The sequence below is a fragment of the Pollicipes pollicipes genome, unplaced genomic scaffold, assembly GCF_011947565.3.
Source record: "Pollicipes pollicipes isolate AB1234 unplaced genomic scaffold, Ppol_2.1 Scaffold_7231;HRSCAF=8579_pilon_pilon_pilon, whole genome shotgun sequence".
Taxonomy (NCBI): Eukaryota; Metazoa; Arthropoda; class Thecostraca; order Pollicipedomorpha; family Pollicipedidae; genus Pollicipes; species Pollicipes pollicipes.
The window spans coordinates 365117-392121 of NW_023597034.1; the positions used below are offsets into that span (position 1 = coordinate 365117).

Sequence of the window (27005 nt, forward strand, 5' to 3'; positions counted from 1 at the left end):
CACTGTCATCGGCAGGGCATTACTGCCGCCTGGCACATCAGCCGTCACCTGAATAGCAGCCTCCCATTACTGACACGGCTCAGACCGTCCTCGCCCCTGTCGCTCCCCGTCGCCCCTTGGCCGCTCCCCGTCGCTCTCCGTCGTCCCCGCGGCGTCCGCTCACCTGGCACGCTCAGCGCGGTCAGCAGCAGCAACAAGTAGCAGCGGCGGCGGCGGCGGCATGCCGGCCGTCAGCAGGCCGAGCCTCTTCATCGTCAGAGGTGCTGCGGCCGTCCCGCTCCGGTCGGCCTCCGCTCCCGAATGGCTGGGCACGCCGCGCTACCCTCCCCGGTGCCAGGCCCCTGCCCCGGTTACAGTTCTGCAGCCGAGGGCAGGGGTCTGTGTAACGGGGCGTAACCAACAACACCGGGCGGCGTCACCTGCTGAAAGAAATGTTTCAGCCAGCCTTCGGCGTCGACCACCCCTGCGAGCTGCGTAGAAGAGCCCTTAACGGATCGGGCCAATCTGCATATTGTAGATTTCCGTAAGCATTGGTTAAAGTTGGGTCGAAAAGGCCCCGAGGAGCATGGGGTAGAAAAAAGACGATGTAGAGAAAAGACACTCAGAAAGACTACGACGCTACACCTATCGGAAGAACGTGCAAGAACGAAACGATTGACGTCTTGCCACATTCCCATTGCCTTATTAGATTGTTCTGGACTAGAGTTGATATTGCTAATATGACACAGCTCGCTACCAGGTTTGGATTTTATGTCAGATTGGATCGGACTGGGTCTTGGAAATGAAGCGTAAAAACGTGAGAACAGGCAGATTGAACAAACCGGCATATTATTACCACGCGAAAGTCGGCCCACAGTCCCAAACCACTACCTTCGGCCCCATCTGCTCGACGGTGCCATCCAACCCAATGAACTCCTGGTGTGGTGCTCCACCCCGGTAAAGGTCTCCAAAGGTAAGTTTCCCTTTACCCAGTCCACACGCTTTCCATGTGACCAGGGTCCATACCAAACTGCTGTTCATTCCAAATGCTGTGCCACTTGCTATGTCCCGCTTGTGTTTTATTAGCATTTGAGTTCTAAATTATAACAGTGTTTCAGGACTGTCAGCGGATACACGTGCAACGGTAATTGCAGGTGTAGTGTGAATGAAACTAACTGAAGCACGAAAAAGACAAAAGCGCTAAGAAGCAGAAAACTGCGTGATGTTTCTCTAAGCGTTCTTCCGACATTATGTGAACGTCTTACATAACATCGCCTACCTATAACCGACAAGTTTCCGAAGCCCATATCCAATCCAGCCTGTTATCCATTTCATATGGGTACCCTATGGGCTTACCTAATCGGCGAATGCTTCCACTGTCCAGTGCTTCACTCGTCTAACAACCACCGTGTTCAAAACCAAGGGGGTGTTCGTCAATTTCAATTAATAAACTAATACTAAGCTTGTCAACAAAGTGTGTTCACGAGCAGGGGCCGGCCGGCAATCGCCGGCGCGAATGAACGCAACCGTGCATGACCTGGTCACGAGCAGCTGGTATACAGGAGACCCTGCTGTGAACTGACGATATGTGTTCTTTTTCTTTGGTATCCGAGGCTGTCGTGGTGTGTGGTTATCGCCACGCTCGCACCATCCAAACTTGTATTTCACTCGTCTTCGCCCATATGACAGCGCTGATCTCGCTGTGCGTACCGCGCGTGCACTTGACGATCCCTGGGACGCACGAGTGGGCAGGCAAGAAGCTGAGCTGAGCTTCCGTTACGCGACCATTACAAAATCTGCTAATCGCATGACCAAAAAAGTGGAGCAAGTGCGTCTGTTCATTGCCTGTCCTCACGAACGAAAGCAAACGAACAGCAACACAGCTCCGACGGGCCTCAGCAGCGGCAGCTGACTGGGAGCCGCCGCGCTCCGACGGGCCTCAGCAGCGGCAGTTGACTGGGAGCCGCCGCTCTTCATCTCTCGGCCCCGCTGCATCGACCAGCTTCACTCCTTTTGACGTTCCAGAGTCTCAGAGCTTTTGAAGATTCAAATGATTCTTTCTTGCCTCTTGCTAACCACGATACGTGAAATTGTGTCGAAGGCTGGCAAAATATTTACAAAATTGGCTTCTGGAATTCCGAGAACTGATCATAAAATGCAGTCACCCTGTCCAGTCCCACAAAATAATATTACTTTAGCCTTTAACCAGACCATCTGAGGTTATACCGAATGCTAGTAAAATTAAAACACACCGTATCTGAATGTCCCAAATAAAAGCAAATGTTGATATAAAGTTCGGCCACGTTCTCCTGTTGGATCCAATAATGATGTATCTGCGTTCGCGATCAGTTTGTGAGCTGTTCGGGAACAGAGGGTGCTACCCATTCACTCTTCACTCCATCCATTTACCAATTCCATAGGAATGTCCATGGGCTTACCCATTCTGTGGAGGAGCAGAACAGACGCGCACAGGTGTTCGCAAACAGCTGGCCTGCCGGCGTCGAAGCCGCAAACGAGCACAAATGCACGAACAGCGGTTTATGAGCTGTTCACAAACTGTTACCGGACACTCAACCTTCTTAAAAGCTCTGAATATCGTGCAGCATAGGCACGGCGCACACCGCCAGTTGTCACCGTAGTGGTCTGGTCGTTCAGATGACATTCTGCCGTCCAAAGGTAAAACCCCGTATGCTCATTTCCGGCCAATCTGCGTTTTTTATGTCGTCTTATTCGTCTTCTCATGGTGAATTCAGACATTTAAGCCAATGGCTCAAATATGTATAAGCTTTTAGCTAAACGAATGGGCTAAAAGCTTGTGAAAATTTGAACTGATGGTTAAATCGGGCAAATTCAGCATGAGTAGACGAATCAGAGGACATCAAAAACGCAAAGCGGCTAAGAATTAACATATGGGACTTTACCTTTGTACAGCATAATTGCTGGTCACTAGTAGCGCTGCTGCAGGCTCTGTTATCGCTGTCTATGAAAGCCAAAATAAAGACACTGCAGCCGCGTCGCCAAGGAAATGAGAGCATTGCCGGCCCATTGCCGGCTGCATCGCCAGTGAGCCGGCCGTGTAAGTGACTGAACTTTCCCATGTAATTAAGCTATAAACCTAGGCCCCATTTTTCTATCATTATCAAACGAGGCCCAGACACGCATTGCCGGCCAAGCTGACTTGCCGTTTTAGCGCACGTCATACATTGCACATGGGTTACTTTTGCACATTGTTTCCACTAACCTATAAGCTAAATGTACTAATTCACGTACAGCAGGTGTCCACCAAGCAGATGTGTATGACCGCTACTCTATGTATACACACATATATATGTATTATATATATATCGATATATATAAATATATGCTCAAAAAGATGCTCACTTCAAAGCATACAAGCTAAAGACGTACGCACCAATTTACAACCAATGCCATGTTCGAGGCCCTAGAATATTCTGCCTGTGTAACAACTATTTTCCGACAGCCGTGTTGAAACACACCTGACCGTTATACGTTTCTCATCTCACATTGGGCTGTCGTGCTCCACTTAAGATATGCTTCCTACTAACTGCCTCGGTTCTAATTCTGTGTAGTCACAATCGGTTGGCATGTCTCTTTCAGTGTCCATTATCGCAACAAACTCGATCACCCCTCATCTTCTGTGGTGCACGTCTTGACCAAGTTCATTCAGTCACTCCAAACATGGGCGTAGAAACAACAGGGGGGGGGGGAGGTGGGCCATGCCCCCACCCCCACCCCCGCACTTTTCAAGGTGGGGGGCCAGCAGTGTTAACTACCCCTCCCCCCCACTTTTCAGATTAATGCTGTTTTCAGCTTACTGTTGCACCACATTTAAACATGCATGCCGATTTGACTAGTTCACCAGCCATTTTCCTCAAGATGCGTCATCTTTTTCGTTTGCTTATTGGCCATCGCCTAGTGCCACAGCAGGCCGACGCCACGCGGCCTATGGAGACTGCAACGCCGAGTGTCCAGGCTGTTGTTGCTATGACTTGCGAGCGCGTATGTTCAAAACCATCTTACATAGTTTTTATCAGTAATCAATACAGACTGAATCTTGAACATTTTAAGACGAATATCAATTAGCCATGTTAATGCAAGCTTAGGACCCCATTTCATCTACAAACTTTGTTCAGGGATTCCTCAACATCTCTGAAGAAAACAGAAAAGCACGGAACTGGAGCCTGTGTGACAATTATTGGACCACCTTTGACGATCAGCGATGTTTTGCGTCAATGAAAGTTTGTGTGCTGATCCGGGGCCAACTGCGCGGGCCAGAAGGCCTCCCGTGTCAGGTAGGGGAACAATGTGATATGAAATATCTTCCAATGGCTTCCGGACCGACCAGGAGATCTCACCGCGTGTCGCCAGAACGACAGCCAGAAGACGCTTCGCGATGGGACGGAGTGGCCCTTCAGCTCTCGACCGGAACCGGTAATGTGCTCTTGGTGTTCCACTCAAGGGGCATCTTGCCCGGAAGGAAATAAGGGGCATCATTGTTATTGAGTAGAGTGGAGGTCTCATTGTTGAATAGAGTAGGTCGAAATACTTTTTTTATTAAACGAGCAAGGCCAAACCATGTTTGCCTAAGAACGTTCATTTTTCAGAATGGATTAGTGAAAAGTGCATCAAAAGGTTTGAACATGCCCGCCCGCAGCCTCGAGAGCAAGGACCGATGGTCTGGGTTGCAGATTTCGTAAAACCGAACGGCGTCGGCCACTGCAAGTGCCACCAGACGGCGGGTGCCCTGTTAATCTGTCTTCTGGACAGACTGATAGTTACAAAAACACGAAAATAGAAAATCTACCTTTACTTTTTCAGTTCCACCACCAGATTCCAGCACCACTTCGCGGTGCTTTAAGGCCAATCTGTTCTTATCTAAAAATCGCACGCGTAAAATATGCGCCCTGACTGCCCTGTAGATGTAAGATTTGATGTCCGAAGCATTCAAAAGTATTTCTTTCAGAGGCGTCATCATTTTCTTCCACCCGTTGGCCACGACTCAGTAGTATCAACTGTTGAACCGCCGCTGCGCGGCCTACGGAGGTGCAACGCCTGGCGTCGAGGTCTATTAAACCAAGATTTGCGAGCACGCATGCTGAGAATTGTGTCACATAAATTCATTTCTAACCAATTGTGGTAATCAATTCATGATGATTATGAATCAATTAAGTGCTTAAAGGTAATCATTTCATAACCGTTATCCTTTTCGTCCACCGGTGGGCCATGACGAAAAGTTGGCCACTAAGCTAGCGCTCCCCGGACTATGGAGACTGCAGCGCCTGGTGTCGGGGTTTTGTTGCTAAGATTTGTAAGTGCGCATGTTAAAAACCACGTTAGATAAAGTGCATCACTAATCGATTCTGAATGAAAGGCAAACATTTCTAGACAAACATGGCTTGGCGATGTTAATACACATTGTTGGCCACTCGATCTGCAGTCAAAATTTTCGCCATAAAATTTTGATCAAACATGTTGATCTACAATCTGCCTTCGCGATGTCCTTAGGGTTTGTAGAACGCAGGTAAAACATTATGAAAAAGCTTCTGAGTTTTATCTGTTTAGAAAGAGTTCACTAAGCCATGGCAAATTAAGGACACCGGTGATTTATTCCATGCGGTCCTTAAACGCCTGATTTCTGCAGTTTATTGACCTTAACACGCGCTTGGGTGGGCGGTCAGTTGACTCGCTCCCCGAAGGGTTTTCCAGAATGGTTTCTGAACGGCGCGGAGCAATCGCGCCATGTTTTGCATAGCTGTAGAAAATTGAATAGCGGATCGTTTGGCGTAACACAATTTAGATGTACTTTGTAAGGTCGCTGGCCTGTGACAGGTCAAAGTCGGGCCATGGTTTCAGCGAAGTCAACTTCTAGGGAATATTTTAATCTGGTGCAACAATGGAGTGCTGGACGAAGCATACATCTCTGAGATGCTTTCTCAGGCAATACAAATATTGCATGAGAAAAGTACGTTGACCTAAGGCCAGGTATAGAGGTCAGACCAAGGTCAAAACCAACCTGTTTTATTACCCCAGGGCTTGCTGTATGAGATAGTTTCTGGTACTCACTTCGAATTATTGATAGCAGAAACCGCATTATATATCTTCCATGAACTTCTTAGAGGTTAGAATAGGTCATGGACCTAAAATGACCTAGATCAACATTTGGTTCTTAGAAACATACTGACTAGTGTAATCTATGTCGCTTACTCAAATGCAAAACTCAGAGCAGTCTCTTATGACTTTGGTCACCATGACCTTCAAAAGGTCAAACAAGGTCACTGACCTTAAACGAACATGTGACCTTTTGCTTACAGTTATTTAGGTTCTAGGTGCACTTTAGAGACCAGCCTGGAATTTAACCTTGTTTGACTTTATTTGACCCGCAGTCATGACCTAGGAAACTCAAACTTTGACCTAAGTGAGCTCACGAACACGTCAACACACCCTGTGAGTTTGGTGTCTCTAGCTCTCTTAGGTCCCGAGACCTCAGGGGGGTCAAATTGACCCCCACCCGAGCGAAGAGTATCTAGCCGGCCCACCCGGGCGCGTGTTTAAAATGTAAACAGGATTGATTTCACGGTAGCTGCTGTTTCTGTTCTGGTTACAGCGTAAAAATACAACGAAACGGAGAAATCTGTATCCCTTTTTAACAAGCAAACTATATCCGGGGACATCTTTTTGTGGGGGGATCACCATAAAGGGGGATTTTGTCAACCCTGTGTTCCTCTTAGCAAGACTCTAGCTACCCCCTGCCTACACAAAAACAGATCAAGTCATCTGCGTTGAATGATGGGCAATTAAATGCCCGTTGGGCCAATTCTTACCTAAAGAAGGCAGCTTTCCGGCGGCATTTTTCTGGGGTGGTGTGGCGTGAGGGAAGATAATTCGGAAAAAGGTGCTGCTGCAGGTGTCTAACACATGTTTTACATCCCAAGGAGTAGCAATACTGATCCAGAAAGGTGCAAAAAAGCAGCCATGCTATCAGTTTGCGGTCAGCCATTCGGAGACAGCCGGGCCAGGACAGTAGCCACCGTCGGCGGACGGGAGCAGAGTTCAGACAAGGAATATATGACAGACTGATCTTCATTCTGTGGCTTGGTATTCAAAGGAGAATCTCCAGTTCTATGGCTTTTTTTCACATGGTTTTTGGCAGATTCAAGCTTCCAAATTTGTTTCCGCCCTAAAACGCCGCGACAAGTCTTATCTCTCGAAAAGCAGCCAGCGAAATGAAGGCGCATGCAAACCTGTTGTACCGTGATCCATCGATTCGCCTTTCAAAACTCTCACCAGCCCATGCTCAGACCATATTTTGGCAATCTACCCTTTGGAGACAGACGCCTCTTCAATGACCCAAAATGCCTACCCACTCGTGCAATTTCGGCTCCCTAGGACAGACAAAGTTGAAGTGGGCGAATTACCTTGGGAAGCTGCAAAGCCTTATTTCTCGAATGACATAGATGGGTCGGATGTGTAAGAGTGTGCACCAGTGAGAAACAGCTCTAGATGCATATCTAGGATAACAATCATTACGATAAAGAGCGATATCCTTCATCTCTAGCCCCCCCCCCCCCCCCCAATTGTCGGGCTTGTTCTCCAGAAAAAGTTCCTGAGGTACACCATGAGCTTCGCCCCCCACTTTTTGAAACGTTCCTACGCCTCTCACTTCAAATCACGCATCGGTTGAGGTAAATATATATATATATATATATATATATATATATATATATATATATATATATATCCATGACGAGTTGACGGGATCATAACACCGGGTAGGTTACATTATGCTGAAAGTCCCAGGGTTTGCATGATGCCCTAAATTCAGTTGTGCAATTCTCAAAAAGATGAGAGCAAGTTAAAGCATCGGGCATTTTTTAAAAAGTGGGCCAACAATAGTACCTTTGCGGGCCTATAACTCGATGAAGAATTATCTAATTCGCACAGGCCTACATACCGCTGACCTTGCAATGAGCCCGTGCATCTGTTGGCTTTCTTTAATTTTACATGGCCGTTTTAGCGGCAGTTCAAATCGTACCCAGTAGTGATATGTTTGAGAAATGCAATATCGTAGAAGCAAAAGCCGTCGACGTCAAGCATGTCATACGATAAGAGGATGCATCAACTGACCGTATGGTCGTAATAAAGGTGTGCCAAAACGTCGGGATAGAAGGGGGTGCCGACTCTCGACAGAATTGAACAAAAATGTCGTTTCGATATGATAAAGATAAGCAGATATAAGCCAAGTAAGACACAAATACAAACATTCACGTTCATAATTTCCACAGAGGGTTCCAGCGGGACAACGGCGGTGTCGCTGGGTTGTAGTAGGGGCGGGGGGGGGGGCCAAGGTGGAGCAGGGCAGTCTGGCCACGCTACTGCGAAGGATGGGCAAATATTGCACAAGTTAATTTTTTGAATGATTAGAGGGAGATAACTTGCCAGCAATTTTCCATCCACAAACGGAACGTCAATGAGCTGTTGCTTTTAAGTTCATTTCTCACGCCTAGAAAATGAAAAATGGCTAAGTGTTGCCATTTTACTGGGTAAAAGCCACAGGTGTCCCGGCATCGTGGACGCCGAGCGCTCACACTCACTGGCCGTGCTACTTAGGGTGTTGTGACTTTCCGCCACACTTTTGGCCGGTGTCGGATTGTCACCAGCGATACGATAATTTGTCAGTGTATTATGATCAATTTCAACGGCACAAGAAACCTATTGAAACATCATCAGCATGGTTTTAGATGTGCTGGTCAAAGACAAGTGGTTCGGCATCGCTGGGGATATTAACCATTGTGTAACTGTCGGATCAAATTATGCAAGGATCCGTACAGCCTGCCTGCGCAACTTCGCATTCGAGCTCTGATGTCGAGCCCAGAGACAGCAAAATGAAAGTAAGAAAGCCAAGTCTCTTTCGTCCCATGATTCGGCTGCTCCTGGTGTCATTATGCAGCTTGATCGTGGAGTTGCGGATGAAGTCGTACCCATGCTCGGCGTTCCGATATTAAAAGAGGTATGTGACCTTTTTGTGCTTTTCATTTGTTGTTAGGTCAGACGCATGTGATTTGATCAGCAATGAGCCTGGCCCCAGACATTTTGAGAATGTCCACCATTTAGTCAGAACCTATCAGCGATACAATTCATATAACGTTGTTTTTTTTACATGCGCGCCCGCAAATCTAAACAAAAACCTCCATACCAGGCGTTGCAGTCTCCATAGCCCGCGGCACGTTATACCGGTGGCTAACTTTTAGTTTGGGCTCACCGGTGAACGAAAATGGTGATAATCCTGAAATAATTACCTTTAAACACATTAACCGATTAGTCATACAAGCTATGTGACGTAATTTTGAGCATGCTCACCCGAAAATTTTAGAAACAACAGCTAATACTGAGTCGTGGCCAACGCGTGGACGAAAATGATGACGCTTCTGAAAGCAATATCTTTTGAAAGATTCCTGACCTCAAATCTTACATTAAGAAGGCAGTCTGGGCTTTTTTCATGTGTGCTATTTTTGGACTGCTCATAACAACGGACTGGCCCTTAAAGCACCGCAAAGTGGAGCTAGTATCTGGTGATAGAACTGGAAGAGTAAAGGCAGCATCTCCATTTTTCGTGTTTCTGTAATTATTAATCTGTCCAAAAGACAGATAAACACGTTGCTCGCCGTCTGGTGACACTTGCAGTGGTCAAAGCCGTTCGGTTTTGCGGAAGCTGCAGCCCAGGTTATCGATGTCCTTGCTCTCGAGGCTGCGGGCGGACATGTTCAAAACCTTTTGGTGCTATTTGTTTCATTAATCCATTCTGAAAATGAACGTTCTCAGGTAAACATAGGATGGCCTTGTTCGTATTTTAAGCTCATTTCGACCCCACCTTATTCAAAAATAATGAGACCCCTTATTCCTTCCTGGCAAGGGCTGAAGTAGAACACCAGAGGTACATTACCGTATCCCGTCAAGGGCTGAACGGCCGTTCCGTCCCATCGCGAAATGTTTTTTTGGTCTCCCTGACACAGGAAGCCTTCTGACCCGCGCAGTTGGCCCCGGGTCAGCACATGAACCCTCATTGAGGCAATAGCACCCCTGGTCGCCACAGGTCGTCCAACGATTGTCACATAGACTCCAGTTCCATGTTTTTTCTGTGTTCTTCAGAAATATTGAGAACCCCTGAACATAGATTGTTGATGAGAGGGGGTCCCAAATTTGTATCAACCTGGCTAATCCATGCTCATCTTAAAATGCTCAAGATTCAGCCAGAATTGATTACCGATAAAAAAACTATGTAATATGGCCTTGAACGTGCGCGCTAGCAAGTTATAGCAACAACGGCACCGACGCCCGGCGTTGCAGTCTCCGTAGGCCGCGGCTTGAGCCTTGCGGCTGTGACACTTACGATGGCCAGTAACCGAACGAAAAAGATGGCACATCTTGAGCAAGATGACTGGTGAAATATGAAAATTGCCATGTATGTTAAGTGTAGTGCAAAAGTAAGCTAAGCGCAACCTTAAGCTGAAAAGTGGGGGGCCTGTAAACACTGATGGCCCCCAACCTTGAAAAGTGGGTGGTCATCGCCACTCTGGCCTCCCCTATTCCTAAGCTCACGCCTCCAAATCCCCAGATATGACCTATTTGTTACTGAGACCATTTATATATATATATATATATATATATATATATATATATATATATATGCATATATATCGCAATATTTCTGCTCCATAACTAGAAGGATATAGGGCAGAGGCTACCGCAAGGTTAATTCTCCCTTAAGTTTATAGCCAATAAACTGACAAAATTATGCGGTAATGACTGCATGAAATAAGCCACCGGCACTTTCCATTCAACAACGGTCCATTGGACTTTTTTGAAACCGATAGAACTCTGCAAAGTGCTGTAAATTATATGACGTATTTTTGAGCATGCGCACTCGCATGTCTTAGCAATCAAAAACTTGACGCCAGGCGTTGCAGTCTCCTCAGGCCGCGCGGCGTCGGCCCCACGGCTAACATGGTCGTGGAAAACAGGTGGACGAAAATGGTGATGCATCTAGAAGAAGTAATATTTAACGCTTTTGGACGCTACATCGCACATTTAGAAATATTTCGCGTGCATATGTCACGCGCGCGGTTTTTAGATTCATCACAACAACGTATTGGTCTTAACAGCACCGCGAAGTGTTGCTGGAATCTGGTGGTGGAGGTGGAGGAGCGAAGGAAAGATATATATATATATATATATATATATATATATATATATATATATTCCTCCTTGCTGTAACTGTTAATCTGTCTAGAGAACATCCTCAAAGTTGTTAAAGAAATCACCCAGTGTAATCTTTGAACTGTACGAATTTATTTTGAAAGACACTCAGAAACGCTATTTTACGACGGTCATCGTTGCGCGCTCGGCGCCCCCCCCCCCCCCCCGTCCTGGCGTTGCTTGCAGTGGTCAACGACGTTCGTTTCTACGAAAACTGCAACCCAAGCCACCACTGTCCTTGCTCCCCGAGATTACCGGCGCGTTGTTGAGCCTTTATGACGCACTCAGCTGCTGGGGCTACGGATGGCGTCGCGAGCCTCTCAGCCTGGCGGGAAAGGGCCGGCACCGCGAGGAATCGATCCCGTACCTGTGGTTTCCCAGACGCGTAGTGGTTAACGCAGGCGCGTTTGAACGTTCTCAGGGAAACATGGGATGGCCTTGTGCGTTTTGAACCCATTTCGACTCACTCCATTTATCACTAATGAGGGTTCTTAATCCTTTCATGTAAATGGGCCCCCTTGAGTACAGCACTACGGGGCACACTGTTGTTGCCAGTGAAGAGCTGAAGGGCCATTCTGTCCAAAAGCGGCGTATTTTCCGGCCATCATCCTGGCGACACGGGGTGACAGCCCCTGGCCGATCCAGAGGCCATTAGAGGGATATATCATATCAAATTGATTCGCTCCCTGACGTGGAAGGCCTTCTGACCCGCGCAGCTGGCCCCAGATCGACGCAGGAAGTCTCATTGACGCAACAGCATCCCTGATCGCCGCAGGTGGTCAAATAATTGGTTCATAGGCTCCAGTTGGGCTTAGCGGGTCCATGCTGAAATAGGGCCGGAGGGCCCACCGTTGGCCACTGGGGCCCTGACTGGCATAGGACTCTTCTGTTACCCCAACGTGAGCACTCAGGCCTTATGCCCCCTTCAGTGGTCAGAGGGCCCGACCAACACAATAGAACCTCTGCCATTTGGGCTCCCCTGCTGAGCAAATCTTCCCTTGACCGACTCAAGGCCCCTCGTTGACGCAGAATGCGCTTTCAGGCACTGTGGGTCCCTGAACGATACATGAGTCCGACCAATGTAAATCGCGGGCCCGGCCTTGTACCTGCTTGGGAAATTGGCCCCAGAGCACATACCAGCACGGAACCGACTGTTCATTGTTCGCGGTCTCTGGCCGAAATAGAGGACCGCTCGGTCTCGGGGGTCTCCATCGGTGCAACAGATCATCTTACTGATGTTTGAAATCCCGGCCCTATGGGCGGAGGTCCTTAATAAGACCTTCAGCCAGCCTTTCTGACTCTTCAGCCATCCCATCGGGCCCTGATATTTAGTCTCGAGAGATCCTTCGGCCCCTCTTCGGGCCCCCTCAAACACCGCTCCGACGCGGGGCCACTTGCCGCCATAGGACCTCTGTTTGGCACTGTGGCCCTTAACCGACACAGGTGCCCCTCATTGTGTCAGGGACCCCGAACCTTGCAAATCGCGGACCCCGGCCTTTTTCTGCTTGAGAAATGGGTCTCAAGGGCTCAGACGGACCTGGAGCCGACTGTTCGGTGTTCGTGCTCTCTGACTGACTGAGACACCCGCATTGTATCAGGGGTTCCTCAAACGGTGCAAGAAGAGCTCTGATTGATATTTCAGATCACGGCACTACGGGCCGCGAATATTTGTGTGACCTAGGATTTTTGGATATGTAGATTAGGGTTTGCAACCGTCTGCGTTGCAAACATTCGCGATTACAAACATTCGCCTGGGTACAATTACGATACGTGTCCACAATATGAGTGCCTTTCCAGCATCTGTCATGTCACAGAGAGGCCTCGAAGTGCCAGACCGTTCATGAGGTGGGGAGGTGGGACAATGCTCCTCGGGATCAATAGTGAGAGGCCTCGAGCTGCCAGACTGTTCATGAGGTGGGGAGGTGGGACAATGCTCCTCGGGATCAATAGTATGGCTGCGCTGACCATGAAGCACGGCCAGCCTTTCCTGCAGTTTCATTCATAAATCTACGTCCAATTGGATTATACAGACAATCGCATTCCCCGTACATCGTTGACCCTTGCCATGGTATTTATATTAGCACTGATTTGCTTGGTTGGGTGGCAGGGAGCTCAATGACGACATCAGTTGAATAGAATCAGCCGGCGTTCCAACCGGCAATGCACGAAGGGTTCTCAAACTTTGTCCAGCGGCTCGCCGGCGGCACATTTGAGAAAGCGTTTTAAACAGTGCAAATGGACGCTGCAGATATTCTCACAGCTACCTGATTCACTGCATCCTCCCAGTGTCTGACTCGGAATTTAGCTGACTTTTACAAACTCGACTTCACTCCACACGTGCTTTGCGCTTCTGGCATGCCGCGTCCTCTGTTCGCCTTTGTTGTGTGTTAATATCACGATTTCGCAGGGTTAAGTTACCGGCGCCCCGCGCCGCCCTGTCCCGCGAATTGGCCCTGGCGCGACCGGAGCAGGCCTCTGATTGGTTGAAAACTAACCGTCACGCGAATACGTGCAGCGTGATGATTGGTGGGGTCGGGTGAGTTCAGCGCGGCATGACCTGTGACGAGGTCGGCCCGGTTAGCACAGGTCAGCACAGGGTGGAACAGGGGCAGCTTTGTCTTGTCTGTTCTTTCACCTTTCCTGTCCTCTGTCCCCTGCCATCCCTATATCTCCTTCTTTCGTCTGCCTATCATAAGCCCCTGTCCCGCTTTATCCACTTTCAGGCTCTGGCCTCTATCCTGTGCTGTCCCTTGTCCTGTCTTTTGCTCTCCGTTCGCCCTGTCCAATGCCTTGTGTGGTCCTCTACCCTACCCTACCCTGCGTTCGCCTTCTTGTCACACATCTAGTGTCCTGTGTCGTCTTGTTACCTACCCTGCCCTGCGTTCGTCTGCTCCCTGCCACACATCTACTGTCCTGTGTGGTCTTGTTACCTACCCTACCCTGCGTTCGCCTGCTCCCTGCCAGTTTGGTCTTGTTACCTACCCTACCCTGCGTTCGCTTGCCCGCCTGTCATACATCTGCTGTCCCGTGAGGTAAGACAGCAGTAATAGCATTATTCCTCCGGGAAAAAAACAGGAGAATGGAGATATAGATGTCACATATCTACCGTTTTGTGTGGTCCTCTACGCTTCCGTTCCTTGGGCTTGCGTGCGCGCTAGTGCCATGAGTTCCCATCACCTGCGTTACCCGGTCATCTACCCTGTTTCTTGTTATCTGTACTTCTCCTGCACCTTACCCTGCCTTCCGTGCTGTCCTTGGTACAGTCCTCTGGCCTGTGTTCTGGCAATGCACTTGCTGCCCTTTGTGTTATCCGTTGTTCTTTTCAGTCATGCGTTCTGCCCTCTATTCCCTATCCAGCATTGTACTTTGTTGTGCCGTACTGTACTGTACTGCACTTTCCTGTCCTGGACAGTGTTCGCCGGGGTTCTATTCCCGTCTTAACACTCAGAACCCCATAGTCCGATTTATGTACCATGATTGCGATAGCGTTGCGTAGATCGGGTTATGGTGTTTGATGTGCTAGTGTTACACTTATGTATGCCGTCAGCGATTGTGTGAAGAGCTAAGTGATCGGTTTTAAAAATAAATTTCGAAGACTTTAAAACCGACATGTTAACTGCTAACCATGATGCCTTGCACGGCAAAGTTGAAAATATATTACGAATTGAAACCCTGGCAGATTTCTACAAAAGCAATCGTGTTCAATGAACCACTTAAGGTCGTTGTGATCCACCTTCATAGGAAATAAGGAATGTTATTTATTTTACTGCGGCTCGACCCTAATTCTACGGTTGATTATGCTTGGGTCCAGTTAATCCTCAACGCTAGAGTAGGATGTGGTAAAACGGTAAACGCCGCCGCTCAGAGCAGCTTGCTTTGTCTTCACCAGTATCTTATAACTAAGGATAGCTGTCGTTTGGCGTCAAATAACTCGAGAACCGGCGATTGTTGACGACCAAATCCTGACATGCTCGGAATCAGCGCGGTGAGAGTGCAACACTGTGGTCCAGATCGGACAACCGTGCGTGCTGCAACGAGAGAAAACCTGCCCCCCCCCCCCAAATCGGCGCGTTAGGGGCGACGGTGTCAGTCGACTCCGAGTCAACTGAAATTAGCATTGGTTCTCATATTGAGTTAACAGCTTTCAACTTACCAGGGGGTATTGGTTAAACGACGCAGTGCTAAATGCAAATAAAGGACATCTGCCTTGTCCCCGCTTCGGAGATGGTCCATCAGTTCAGGCTCAGACCGACGCGGAGACGACTCTTCGGCACTGGTGGTGCCTGGCTGGCACAGCGCCGTAATTGACTCAGGGGCCCCGATTGGAGCAAAAAAAGCCCTCTGATTGGCATTTGAGGGCGGGGCCCCGCAGGCCGGGATCCCTTTTAGGGCCAGTTTATGTTTTCTTTCACATCTTTATATTTGCACCGCGACGGTTCAAACATCGCAAAAATCACAAGCGAAAAACGCCCAGCCGACATCTACTGAATCTATTTCTGTACAACTTTGTCAAACTTACGACAAGCGACGCGTAACACCATAGCATCTTCATTAACATGTTGACACGCACGCCAACGAAACCCAGCTAGCGTTAGTACACGCAGTAATCTCGCATGCCTTTTCGAAAAAATCGCACCACTGCCCCCAGTGCCCGATTTCTTGAGGAGGCCTCACATTATCTTACGTCGCCACCTGTTTTCTACTGCTCGCTTCATGCCTGCCGATATTCAGTCATAGGCGCCGAGCCGAGCATAGTAGTTTTCGACGCGATATATTTTTCGTTTCCCATCTCTCTTTTTAACCCGTGCAGTACTACATGCAATGATAAATGTGTTTTCTTCACAATCACGATCTTCCCAATTATTTTGCTATGGCTGATTAGTGGACAATTCATAAATCCCAAAATAATTCATGATTTCGTGAAAGCAGAGCTGCGCAGAAGCATTTGTTTTCTGAAAAGAGGTGCGTAGGAGGCCGACCAAAAGACCCGGATCACCGGAGGCACCCAGCATTTATGAGTCATTGAATTCAGCGCACCCAAACACCAACTGCACCAACATCTATCAGACGAGCTCATTTGATGCAAAGTCTCTGCCACTTAAAATGCCTACCGTTAGTTATAAGTCAGCTTGTTTCATCATATGTAATGCTTGCTCTAATATCTTCAAATTTGAAACATTCCCTTTAATGTCTTCTTCTTTCTGCTTCTGGCTTCTCTTCAATTCGCCAGGTAAGTTGTGTATGCAGAGTATTCCCTTGTAATTCTACAATGTTCCATTGACTTCATGCATAATTCCTGCTTTGTCAAAAGTCACTAACTCGCTGTTTCCTTTGCGCAGGCCGCTAAGGTGTTGAAGCCTTTTTCTATCCCACGAGGTAATTGAGTGTGTCTTGAATTGTCAAGTCTAACACGACTCAAGTCTAACAAATTAACAAAGTATTTGAAGTTGTCGAGCCAAGTATCTAACCGTGCGCCACATTTACCAGTTGCATGCCCCTTGACAACCACCATAGCGATCATAACTTCTGCCTAGAATGGGTTTGGTTTGTCACAGTCCTAGCGAAACCCCGTAAAGACGTTGAATTTCTGTCCCACACAAAGCTGTGTTAAGCTATGTCTAATTGAATGTGCTTATGCCAGTCGTGATAAGCCTGGACTTCTCTTTGAGCCGGAACCATTAATACGACCTCCGGCCAGCCCCTTGAGTCTCCGAATGGTCCGTCGGACCCCTCTTCGGGTCCCAGGCCGCATGTCTCAAAGGGCCATCGGGACCCCTCATCGGGCTCTCGGGCCCAGACCGAAACGCAGCCTACTGTTCGGAACTGGTGGTGCCTGGCCGACTTACAGGCCTACATCGACTCAAGGCCCCCGATCGGCGCAAAGGGCCCTCTGATTGACATTTTCTGCGGACTGGTCCCCATAATACAACTTTCGGTCAGTCTGCCGGGCCCCTCGAGCCCGCCAATCGGACCTCTGATCTTTGGTCCCAGAAGGGCCGTTCAGACACTCCTCGAACCCCCTTGGACACTTACCCCGGTCGACTCAGGGTCCCTCGTTGACAAATGATCCCTGTTACGTGTTCTGGACCCTAGCCGGAGCAGGTTGCTCCTCATTGACCTCACTGGGCCCGACCAATGGAAATCGCAGGTTCGGCTGGGACAATGTTCCTGCTGGGACAATGGGCCCTCAAGCCCAGACCGACATGGAGCCGACTGTTAGGTATTGGTTGTACCTAAACAATGCTAAGATCTTCATCGACTTAGAGATCCCAATCTGCGCAAATCGCCATATTACAGATATTCGAGAGCACGGTCCTACGGGCCCGGGCAGCTTAAAACGACCTCCGGCCGGCCCTTGGGGCCTTACGGACCCTCAAAGCTGGCTTTTGATCGCCAGTCCTGAGGGCCTCGGTACTGTTTATCGTCTGTATCGACTGTAACTGTTTATCCCTCTTGTAACACAAATGCATCGTCACGAATAGTAAGTGACGAGCAGAGCACCACTAAGCATCTCACCACCAACGTCTGTGCACTTAAACAATTACAAAACAAGTTTGTACCGAAGTCTTAGCATTTGCGGGGAATGTTATGCCGATAGATAAGACAGAAGCAATAGCCTGATCTCTTAGCCGTTTCTTATTGTAGAAAACCAGGAAAATGAAGATACAGATACGCTGAGATTTCGGCAAAGGCCTTTTTCGAAACGAATGGCAGAAGGCCATCGAGGAATTTCTCATTTCATTTCTCATTTCTCGGCACAGGAATTCAGCCGCCGCAGGGTCGCAATGGATACAGTGGTGTCCAACATGCACCTGTCCATCACCATATTGGATCGTGCATGGCCTCGGTTACTCATCGCTTGACCCATCCGCTGTCGGGATTCACCGAGCCGGGAGACGGACCGTTATGCCGCACCTCAGAGAGGCATGTGAACCCACTGACTGGTATGCTGAGCAAGCAACGCTTTGAGGGAGCGGGCGGCCTGTTTCGTATCAGTGACGCTTATGTGTAATCCGAGAATGGTGAGTAGCTTTTACAAATGGTATTGTAGTGTTCGACCCTGTTCTTCTAAAGCTGAGCATTTTGTGGTGGAGCGTTTTTTGATATCTGTCAAATTTATTTCCAGAAAATGATTCACACGAAGTCGTTGGAACGTGTCCAGCTGTTGCTGTCCAACTGTCCAAATGCAACCGTAAATACAAACATCAAGGAAGTCAGTCGTCAATGAACGATCATGAACCCGAAAACAGATGTCTCAGATCGTTGCCTTTCAGCATTTCGGCGTACCTCCATTGACCAAACACAGCTGGTTATCCTAGGTAGTCATTAATGCGGCAAAATCGCTAGCACCGATGAACAGAATGCTGTTATGCAGGACAGCTGGGTTTATGGCTGTCTGTGAGCCATAAACCCAGAGTCTTTTTCCTATAGTACCAGTAATGCTTAGGACTGTTATTTCATTAAACAAAACTTTGCTTAGCAGTTTCCTAACCCCCCCCCCCACAAAACTATTTTACTACTGTGGCCAGATAGAACACCCTTGAGCATTAGGTAAAAGGCATCATCTAATCATGTTTTTATGTTTGTACCCAATGTGTTTCTTTTCGGATTTAACTCTTTCAGGTATTTGTTTCCACAGCATTGTCCGAATACTTGGGTTGGATTTTGAATTTCGACCGATGATTACTGAAGTCAAATGTTTTGAAGATTATTAAGTAAGCTTTACAAGAGAGTGTTCATGGTGGTTTTACACTCCATGGAATGGTTGCGACACGACACGGAAGTCGACAAATGTTCTGCAGTACGTAATAGCAATGGAAGTTCGTGAATAGATCAAGCAGAAAATGCAATAACTGGATCTGGGGTCAGCAACGTCTCCGCTTGTGATGTAAAACAAAGATATTTTAAGCCAAGGACCAGCTGTGCATAGCTATGCATTGTCTTGTCATGGTGAAACAACGCTAGTTCCAATGATAAGTATTCATAGTGTCAGTAAAAAAAACGTTTTATCTTTAGATTACAGAGAGTCGCAAAACGCGTTCTCTAATAGGCAAGATATCACCTCGAATTGTCTTTTTAACGAAAAGGAGTGCCTTGTTTTACAGTGTTTTTGCCCTCATGTTTGCCAAGACCCCTCAATATTCTACCAAAATCGCAAGTGGTCAGGTCCATCCAGTCTTTCAAGGAAGCATAACATTCGGCTGCGAATAGATTCGACGAAAATGGGTCTATGGTCGGTTTTGCATGCACTGAAATCAAGCGCACTCAAGTTTCAGTGTATATAGTGGCTAGCACAGCGAATGCCAGAGGCATTCGATGTAGATCTCAGACAGATACATACCCCCACACATCCCAAATACACGCCAGAAGTGCGCTCTAGCTGGATGTTGCACAAGAAAGACCTGTTTTGTCGTAGGGAAACGTGTCCATCTGTGAATCCATCTGATGGAAAGACGGCCAACTGTCCAGATGGAATAATGTTGAGGTGGAAAGCTGTACGTTATGGAGTTTTGCAGAGGTGCACCAGCCGCACCTCGGTCACAGAGAGCGGGCAGTTGCCGTGGTGCGCGAAATTGTCAGCGTAGAACAGTCTCGCCAGCTCCCTGACGAGACTGGACTGAGACTGAGACTGACAAGACGGGACTGAGGGTGACGAGACGAAGGTACGCCGTCGCACGCAGTGGAAATGCGTGCAACTTTGCACCAATAGGATGCACCGCACACATCGTGCGTCTCCGATGCAAAAAACGAAAAAAGGTCGTCCCGCTGCTCCACCTGAATCGGTGACAGGTCATTCCCGCCACCATCCCCCCCCCCCCGTCCCCGCCCCGGCCCCAGACTGGCGCATCTCTCATGATCTCGCGTTTGGGCGGCACTTTCGACTGTCAGGCCACTGCCCTCAAGCGCTGTGCTTGTTTTTGCGCAGGACGCCGCCAGACATCGCTGATGTCTTCCAGATGTCGGTAACCGCCGGCCAACGACTAACGGCAGGACCGTGTGTTCGCGGCGCGCCGGCCGGCGCCGTCCGCATGATATAGATATATATATATATATATATATATATATATATATATATATATATATATATATATATATGTATATATATATATATGTGTGTGTGTGTGTGTGTGTGTGTGTGTGTGTGTGTGTGTGTGTGTGTGTGTGTGTGTGTGTGTGTCATTCAGGTCCTGACCAGTAAATTTCGGCAGTGTTCTTTCAGGGCTGATGGTTAGGACAAAACTAGTAGTTCCAGTAGCACGGGTGACAGAGATTGCCCCATTGTGTCACGAGTTTGTGTTGCTGTACGGGCTAATCCGTTCTGAGCATTGATCTGAACGTCGCACTGGTGAAATCTAATGTCCGGGATACAAAATATGACTACGAGTTGGTTTCGTAAAGCGTTGGAGATCATCACATTCCGGTTTTGCCCGCTTGTTGACCGCCGCCAGGTGTTCGCCGCGAAGGCAACGCTGCGCCGCCCGTAGAGACTGCAACGCTGGACTTCGGTGTTCTTTCTCTCCAGGCTGCGAGCGCGCGTGCTCTTTTATGCAATTCTTCGGCGATGGATTATCGTTGTAAAACATCGGGAGAATCCGGTAGGATGAAACATTAGGATTAAAAAGCCAAAATGTCAAAGGATTTCTCAAAGAAAACGGGCTAAGTCCGGTGAACCATTTTGGAGTGATTTTGGGAATGGATGCCCTTCTGCTTTTCCACCAGCAGGCTTTTCGTTAACGGCTGTGCCCTTCTTACTGTGACTGGCTGCGCCTCTGGCCGCAGCGTCTGTGCAGGCCCTTGACGAATTCCCGGAGACCGGTCCAGGTCAGCACAGCCCATGGGGAGAGATAGGTCGTCCGCTTAGACCCGCAACTTGTAAAAATCAGTAAAGCACCGCAGATGGCTCTTGACAGAAATATCAGATCAGTTTAAGCTACAGTCATTTAGTAGAATTCTTCCACGCGGTGGTTGCCGCGGATTCAGTCAAAGCGCTAACGCAACCCTGCAAAACACAACATAAAACACGACAAAATCAAATGGCGAAAACCAAACGCAGGTGACACTCAAAAAAACTCCCCACGAACACACACACACACACACACACACACACACACACACACACACACACACACACACACACACACACACACACACACACACACACACACACACACACACACACACACACACACACACACACACACACACACACACACACACACACACACACACACACACACACACACATACACACACACACACACGCACACACACACACACATACACACACACACACACACACACACACGCGCGCGCGCGCGCACACACACATACACACGTACACACCACAACAACACCATGCCAAGTGCAGCACAGTCGCATTCCGCGCTGCTGTCCCCGGCGGTCGGCTCCGCAGGCCTGGCGTTCCAAGATGCTGCAGCTCTGTACGCAAACTCTCGCTGAGCTTTGGCCAGTCGACGCCTTGGGAGCTGCGGCATCCCGGCCACTGTGACCCGAGTGTCGCGCGACGGCACATGGACGGTGCGAACACATGTCCAATTTTGCTAGGGGATACTGGCTGCAAAAAAAGGTTTTCTGCACCTAGTCGCCAGTCGTGGTAGCGCACCATCTCTTCTACCCTTGCCCAAACAAAGCGCTCGTAGCGCTGACGTGGCGATATGTGTTCCTAGCGTCGTACCCCGAGGTTTTTGGGCATGCTGAAGCTGAAGCTTAATGTGCACATGAAATATGACAGCACTTTAAGTGAGACCCGTTGCTATTGAGCAGATATCTGTGGTAGGCAACGACAGTAGCAGTTGAAAATGTCCGTAATCGAACACATACAAACGTTAGGCGCAAGGCTGAAGTATGAGCTAAGTGAATTTTTCATTGATACGCACACACAGATGTAACTATGTACATACAAAACATGAAGCGCAAATAAGCCGTTTCACTTCAGCGTGACAAAAAAACTTTTTTATCGAAATGAGGATTATGTTTTGCACTTCAATGGCCTTCGAATGGAAATCTGAACAAGCACACACTGATATTCTTAGTCGGTGTTGGAGCAATAAAGTTACTTTTTTGAGATGCGCGGGTGTATGATAAATTCACTTGGGAAATGACGGTAAACGTGAGTCTTCGCCACAGCAAATCGGCGCGTTGCCCTTGACGTATTTGGTTGGATGTTAGCGTGACCAAATAATTATAAATACCAACGTTCGAGATAAGCGAGAAGGCTATATCCCTTGGCATTTACGCCAGCGATGCCAGCTACTATGCGTTCTTTTGTATTTTACGCCGGAATGCGCGATAATTTTGCATGCCGCCGGTGCAGAATATCTAGCATCTCTTGTTTGTTAAGTCTGTGGAGCCTATATTCCTTGCTCATCGCTGAGGTCACATCGCTGAAGTCACAAATGTCTGCTTGTTTGTACTCCATAGGCATTAAAGTGTGCAGCACAAATTTGGCGGATTTCTATACTATCGATAAAACACGTTCCATACCTTCTCGGTGGGTTCACTACGTTGTACGACCAGAGAGCATATTACGGAAAAATTATGCGACGATTACTGGCTTCACCGTGTTAGGCTACAACCGCAAGCAATTTCGTATTCGCTTGATGCGATGCTAGTTAAATTATTACGACTTCGAACTCATGTTCAGGTTTCTGCTTTCGCGGCTATTTGTTGTAAGATGGCAAACTTTAAAAAAATGCGACTGCGCTGGTTCCGTTGTACGTTACGTAACTGCGGCTAGCGATTCGAGTCGTGTTATCGTGCCATTATCTTTCGATAGTTAGGAGCCACATTTCGCTCGTTTTGTAAATTATCTCCAAAGTACTTCGATCAGAATGGTATGACCCATCAGCCTCTGGAAAAAATAAACGCACGCCATACGCATATCTACCAACTATGTTCATCCCTCCACGATGCGCGTAGGACATTTCCTGATTAAGCGACAATAATCTGAAAATGAAGTGGTCAAAATCCAGGGACCTTTTCGTGAGGTTGTGGGTGGTGCACCAATTCCCAGGGGACACAACAGTGAAGTGCGGGCCCTCCGTTGACTAAATCCTGGATCCGCCCCCGGTTACCTGTCAATGCGCTTATGCTAAAGTAATTGACGCATTATGCCTGTGAACACAATAACAAGCACTTAACGACAGCATCGTGCAATGCTCGGGCAGATGTTCTCCTGGCACCCATTGCTTATTGCCCACTACCCCACCCCTGGTGCCGGTGGTGACATGTAAGCCACATTTTGTAATGCATGCGTTGCTCCTGTCCACCGCCTTGCCCTCCCGGCACCGCCGTCCCACGATCCCACGGCAAGCGTTAGATTGTGCATATGATCCTTGTAACCGCTCATGTCTGAGCTGGAGCTGAGGTTAAAGATAACTCACGTCCTGCTTTTAACAGCTGACTGTTGGGTTAGATGCGGTTGCTGTGGTCACCTCAGTGCCGTGAGCTGACCTGCTCCAAGCTGTCGGGGACAACAACCGGCAGCCGAGGCTAGTGGCCCGGCTGGAAGCCGCTTCACCCTGGAGGCGGAGGAGATGACGAGGGTGGAGGTGCAGGCAACGGTGGTGGCTGGTGTGCCGCAGGCGGTGCCATACATATTCTTTGCTCAACCACTGGGCCTGATTGAGCGCCACCCATCACCCGCCTCCCTGCAACACTTCGTGCTGCAGGTGCGCCATTGCGGTGTTGTGCCCAGGTCGTGCTAGGCTATGACTAGAAAGCGAGACATAAGGGAGGAGGTCACAAAAGAGCTCCCTGATCGGTCGTGATGACACGCAGGTCCAGTGAGAGCATGCGGTGCTGGAGCGTCGTTGATAGCTGACGGGAGCTTGTGTTGTGGCTGATTTGGAGACCTGATCTCATGCGTGTGTCGATAGAGACGCGTCGTACCGCTGTTGGATGTGTCGTTCTGCTGTGGAATATGTTTTATCGTTCCGATTGAGATGCGTCGTTCTGTTGTGCTGTGATACAATGTTGTGCTGTGACTACACAAGTTTGCTTGCAACGCTGACATGGAGGCTTTTATTTTTGTGGACAGCGTATGTCAGTGGAGATGCGCAGTTCTACCATGGAATGCATTGCTCTGCTGTAGGATGTAGGACTCTGCCATGTGATGCGTCATTCAGCTGTGGGGCGCGTCGTTCAGCTTTGCTGTGTTCCGACGACACGACATCGTGTTGTGACGCGCTCCGGCGTATATCAATGGGGACGCGTCGTTTTGCTGCGGGATGGGTAAATATGCTCAGATAAGTTGTCATGTTGTTCTTAAGCAGATGCACCCTTCTGCTGAGCTATGCTATGGCTAATTGGTCTTGTGTTGTTACGCTGATCAGAAAGCTTTTGGTTTTTGTCTCTGATGGTAGTCGATGGAGATGCGCACGCAGATTACAAGCTGAAACACATTGCATGATTGCATATTGCAAGTGTCATCAACGCGACGGCTGAAAAGGGGGTGAAACTCTGGAGAATGCTGAGAGACCATCCAGGCGTCTGTTTGGCCAGGGGACGTTTTCGCAAGGTTCCCGGCGTCAGTGCAGGTTATCTCGTTCGAGAATGCTCGAGTGTCTCCATGTTCCAATTGGCCGGTCACTGAGATAGGCAGGCATTCTCACGCGGGACAATTGGCGTCGACGCTGAGAACCTAGGAAAAAAGGAACGACACACGACAACAAGGCCCCTTCGAATTTCTGGTAAAGAGTGGCTCTCTGCAGAGGCAAGACCGACCCGTCGATAGGCTTTGAGAACTCTTGATAAACTTGTCTGTTTTTAGCGCACCTTGACCATTTGAAAAATTGATAGTGCAGCAAGGCCACTGCCACCGGCCGCCAGCCATCCCAGCCAGGTACAGCTGCGAGTGTTTAAGCGACTCTAATTTGGTAGCACAGGCAGCAGGATAGGTCCCGAAGCGCCCGAATGGCCTCTCGGGACCCACCATTAAGGGTCCGAAAGGCCGATCGGAGGTCGGTGAAGTGCCCGGCCCTGCGGGCCGGGCACTTCAGTGGCATTCAGAGGACCCTCTGCGCTGATCAGGGGCTCCCTGAGTCGATAAGGGTCTCCACGCTGGTCAGACACCACCAAATACGCAAAGTCGGCTTCGTTTCAGCATGGGCTTGAGGGCCCATTTCCCAAGCAGGGGCAAAGTAGGAGACAGCAATTTACATTGTTCGGGGCCCCAGCGTCTTGCAGGGTCTGTAGTGCCTAACAGCGGGTCCTGTGTTAGCAAGGGCTTAGGGGCAGTGTTCGTGAAGGCCCGAAGAGCCTGGAGGGCCTACCGGGACCGACAATCAACGGCCCGGTTGGGGTGCTTAATGGCACAAAATGCTGGTCGGGGCCTTATTCAGGGTCTCCGGTCTGCAGAAACAGGCCCTCAAATGACAGCCAGAGGGCCCTTTGCGCCGATCGGGGACCGCCTGAGTGGATATGAGCCTACGAGTCCACTTCCCAATCCGCTACAAAGCCGGGGACAGCGATTTACACTGATCGGGGCCTCTGTATCTGTCAGCAGCCCGTAGTGGCCAACAGAGTCTGTGTTCCCAACGGGCCCCGAGCAGACCAAGGGCAGCGTTTGAAGAGGCCCGAAGAGGAGCCCGGGAGCCCCAGCGAAAGCGACGAGCAAGGCTTGGTTGGAGGGCACAAGGGCCGGAAGGGCTGGCTGTAGATCACATAAAGAAATGCAGCACGTAGAGTCATCACCTAAAATACCAGGCAGAGGTCCTCTTTCACCGCTCGGGCGCCCCCTGTGACAGTGCGGGTGTCTCGGTCGGCCAGAGACCACAAGCACCGAACAGTTGGCTCCCCTGTCAGTCCGACATCTGGGACACATTTCCCATGCGGGAGTGGGGCCGGGGGCCATACCTTGAATTGGCCTCGGCCACCGAAGCAGTGGTTGGGGTTACTGCGTCGGTCAAGGGTCTACAGTGTAACAGGGGGTCATGTGTCAGCTAGTGGCCCGAATCGGTCACAGGCTTTATTTGAGGAGGTCCGAAGAGGGGACGAAGAGCCCCTCGGGACCAAAGATCAAGGGCCCGATTAAAAGGCTGAAGGGCCCGAAGGACTTGCTGCAGGTCACATTTAGTAACCCCGCCCGCAGGGCCGTGATCTCAAATATCAGAGGGTCTCTTGTTAAAATTGGAGACACCTGAAACAGAGCGTCCTCCAATTTTGGCCAGAGATCAGAGGGATGCTAAGATCAGAGAGATCCTGTATCGGTCAGGGGCTCAGCGCCTGATAGGGTGTTCTGTGTCAACAAGGGGCTGCAAGTCGGTCGGGGGAACATTTGCTCGACAGGGACGGGGACGAGACATCGAATGACAGGGGACCTATTGCGTTGGTCGGGGCCCTCTGACCATGAAAGGATACATTATTACTTATGACGTGTGTTCACATCGAGATAATGGAACAGTCCCGTGTCAGCAAGCTGTTTTAAGGCCCCTAGTACCGAACGGCGGGCCCTCGGACCCAATTCCAGCATGGGCCCATTAAATCGACCGGAGCCTATATGCCAGTTATTGGACCACCTGCAGCGATCAGGGGTGTTGTTGCGTCAACGAAGGTGCTTGCGTCCATCCGGAGCTGCCAACTGCGGGGTCAGAAGGCCTTCCGCGTCCGAAAGGAACCAATGCGGTATGATTTATCCCTCAAAGGGCCTCCAAATCGACCAGGGGATCCCGCCCCGTGTCGTCAAATATCAGCAAATCGGCCATGTCCGGCGATTTTTTGGTGGGGGGGGG

General features: G+C 49.2%; 1 pseudogene; it reads right to left on the reverse strand.

The window, feature by feature from the left end:
• Window positions 1–27005, reverse strand: part of LOC119109220 (serine-enriched protein-like) — a 41701-nt pseudogene that overhangs the window by 4191 nt on the left and 10505 nt on the right.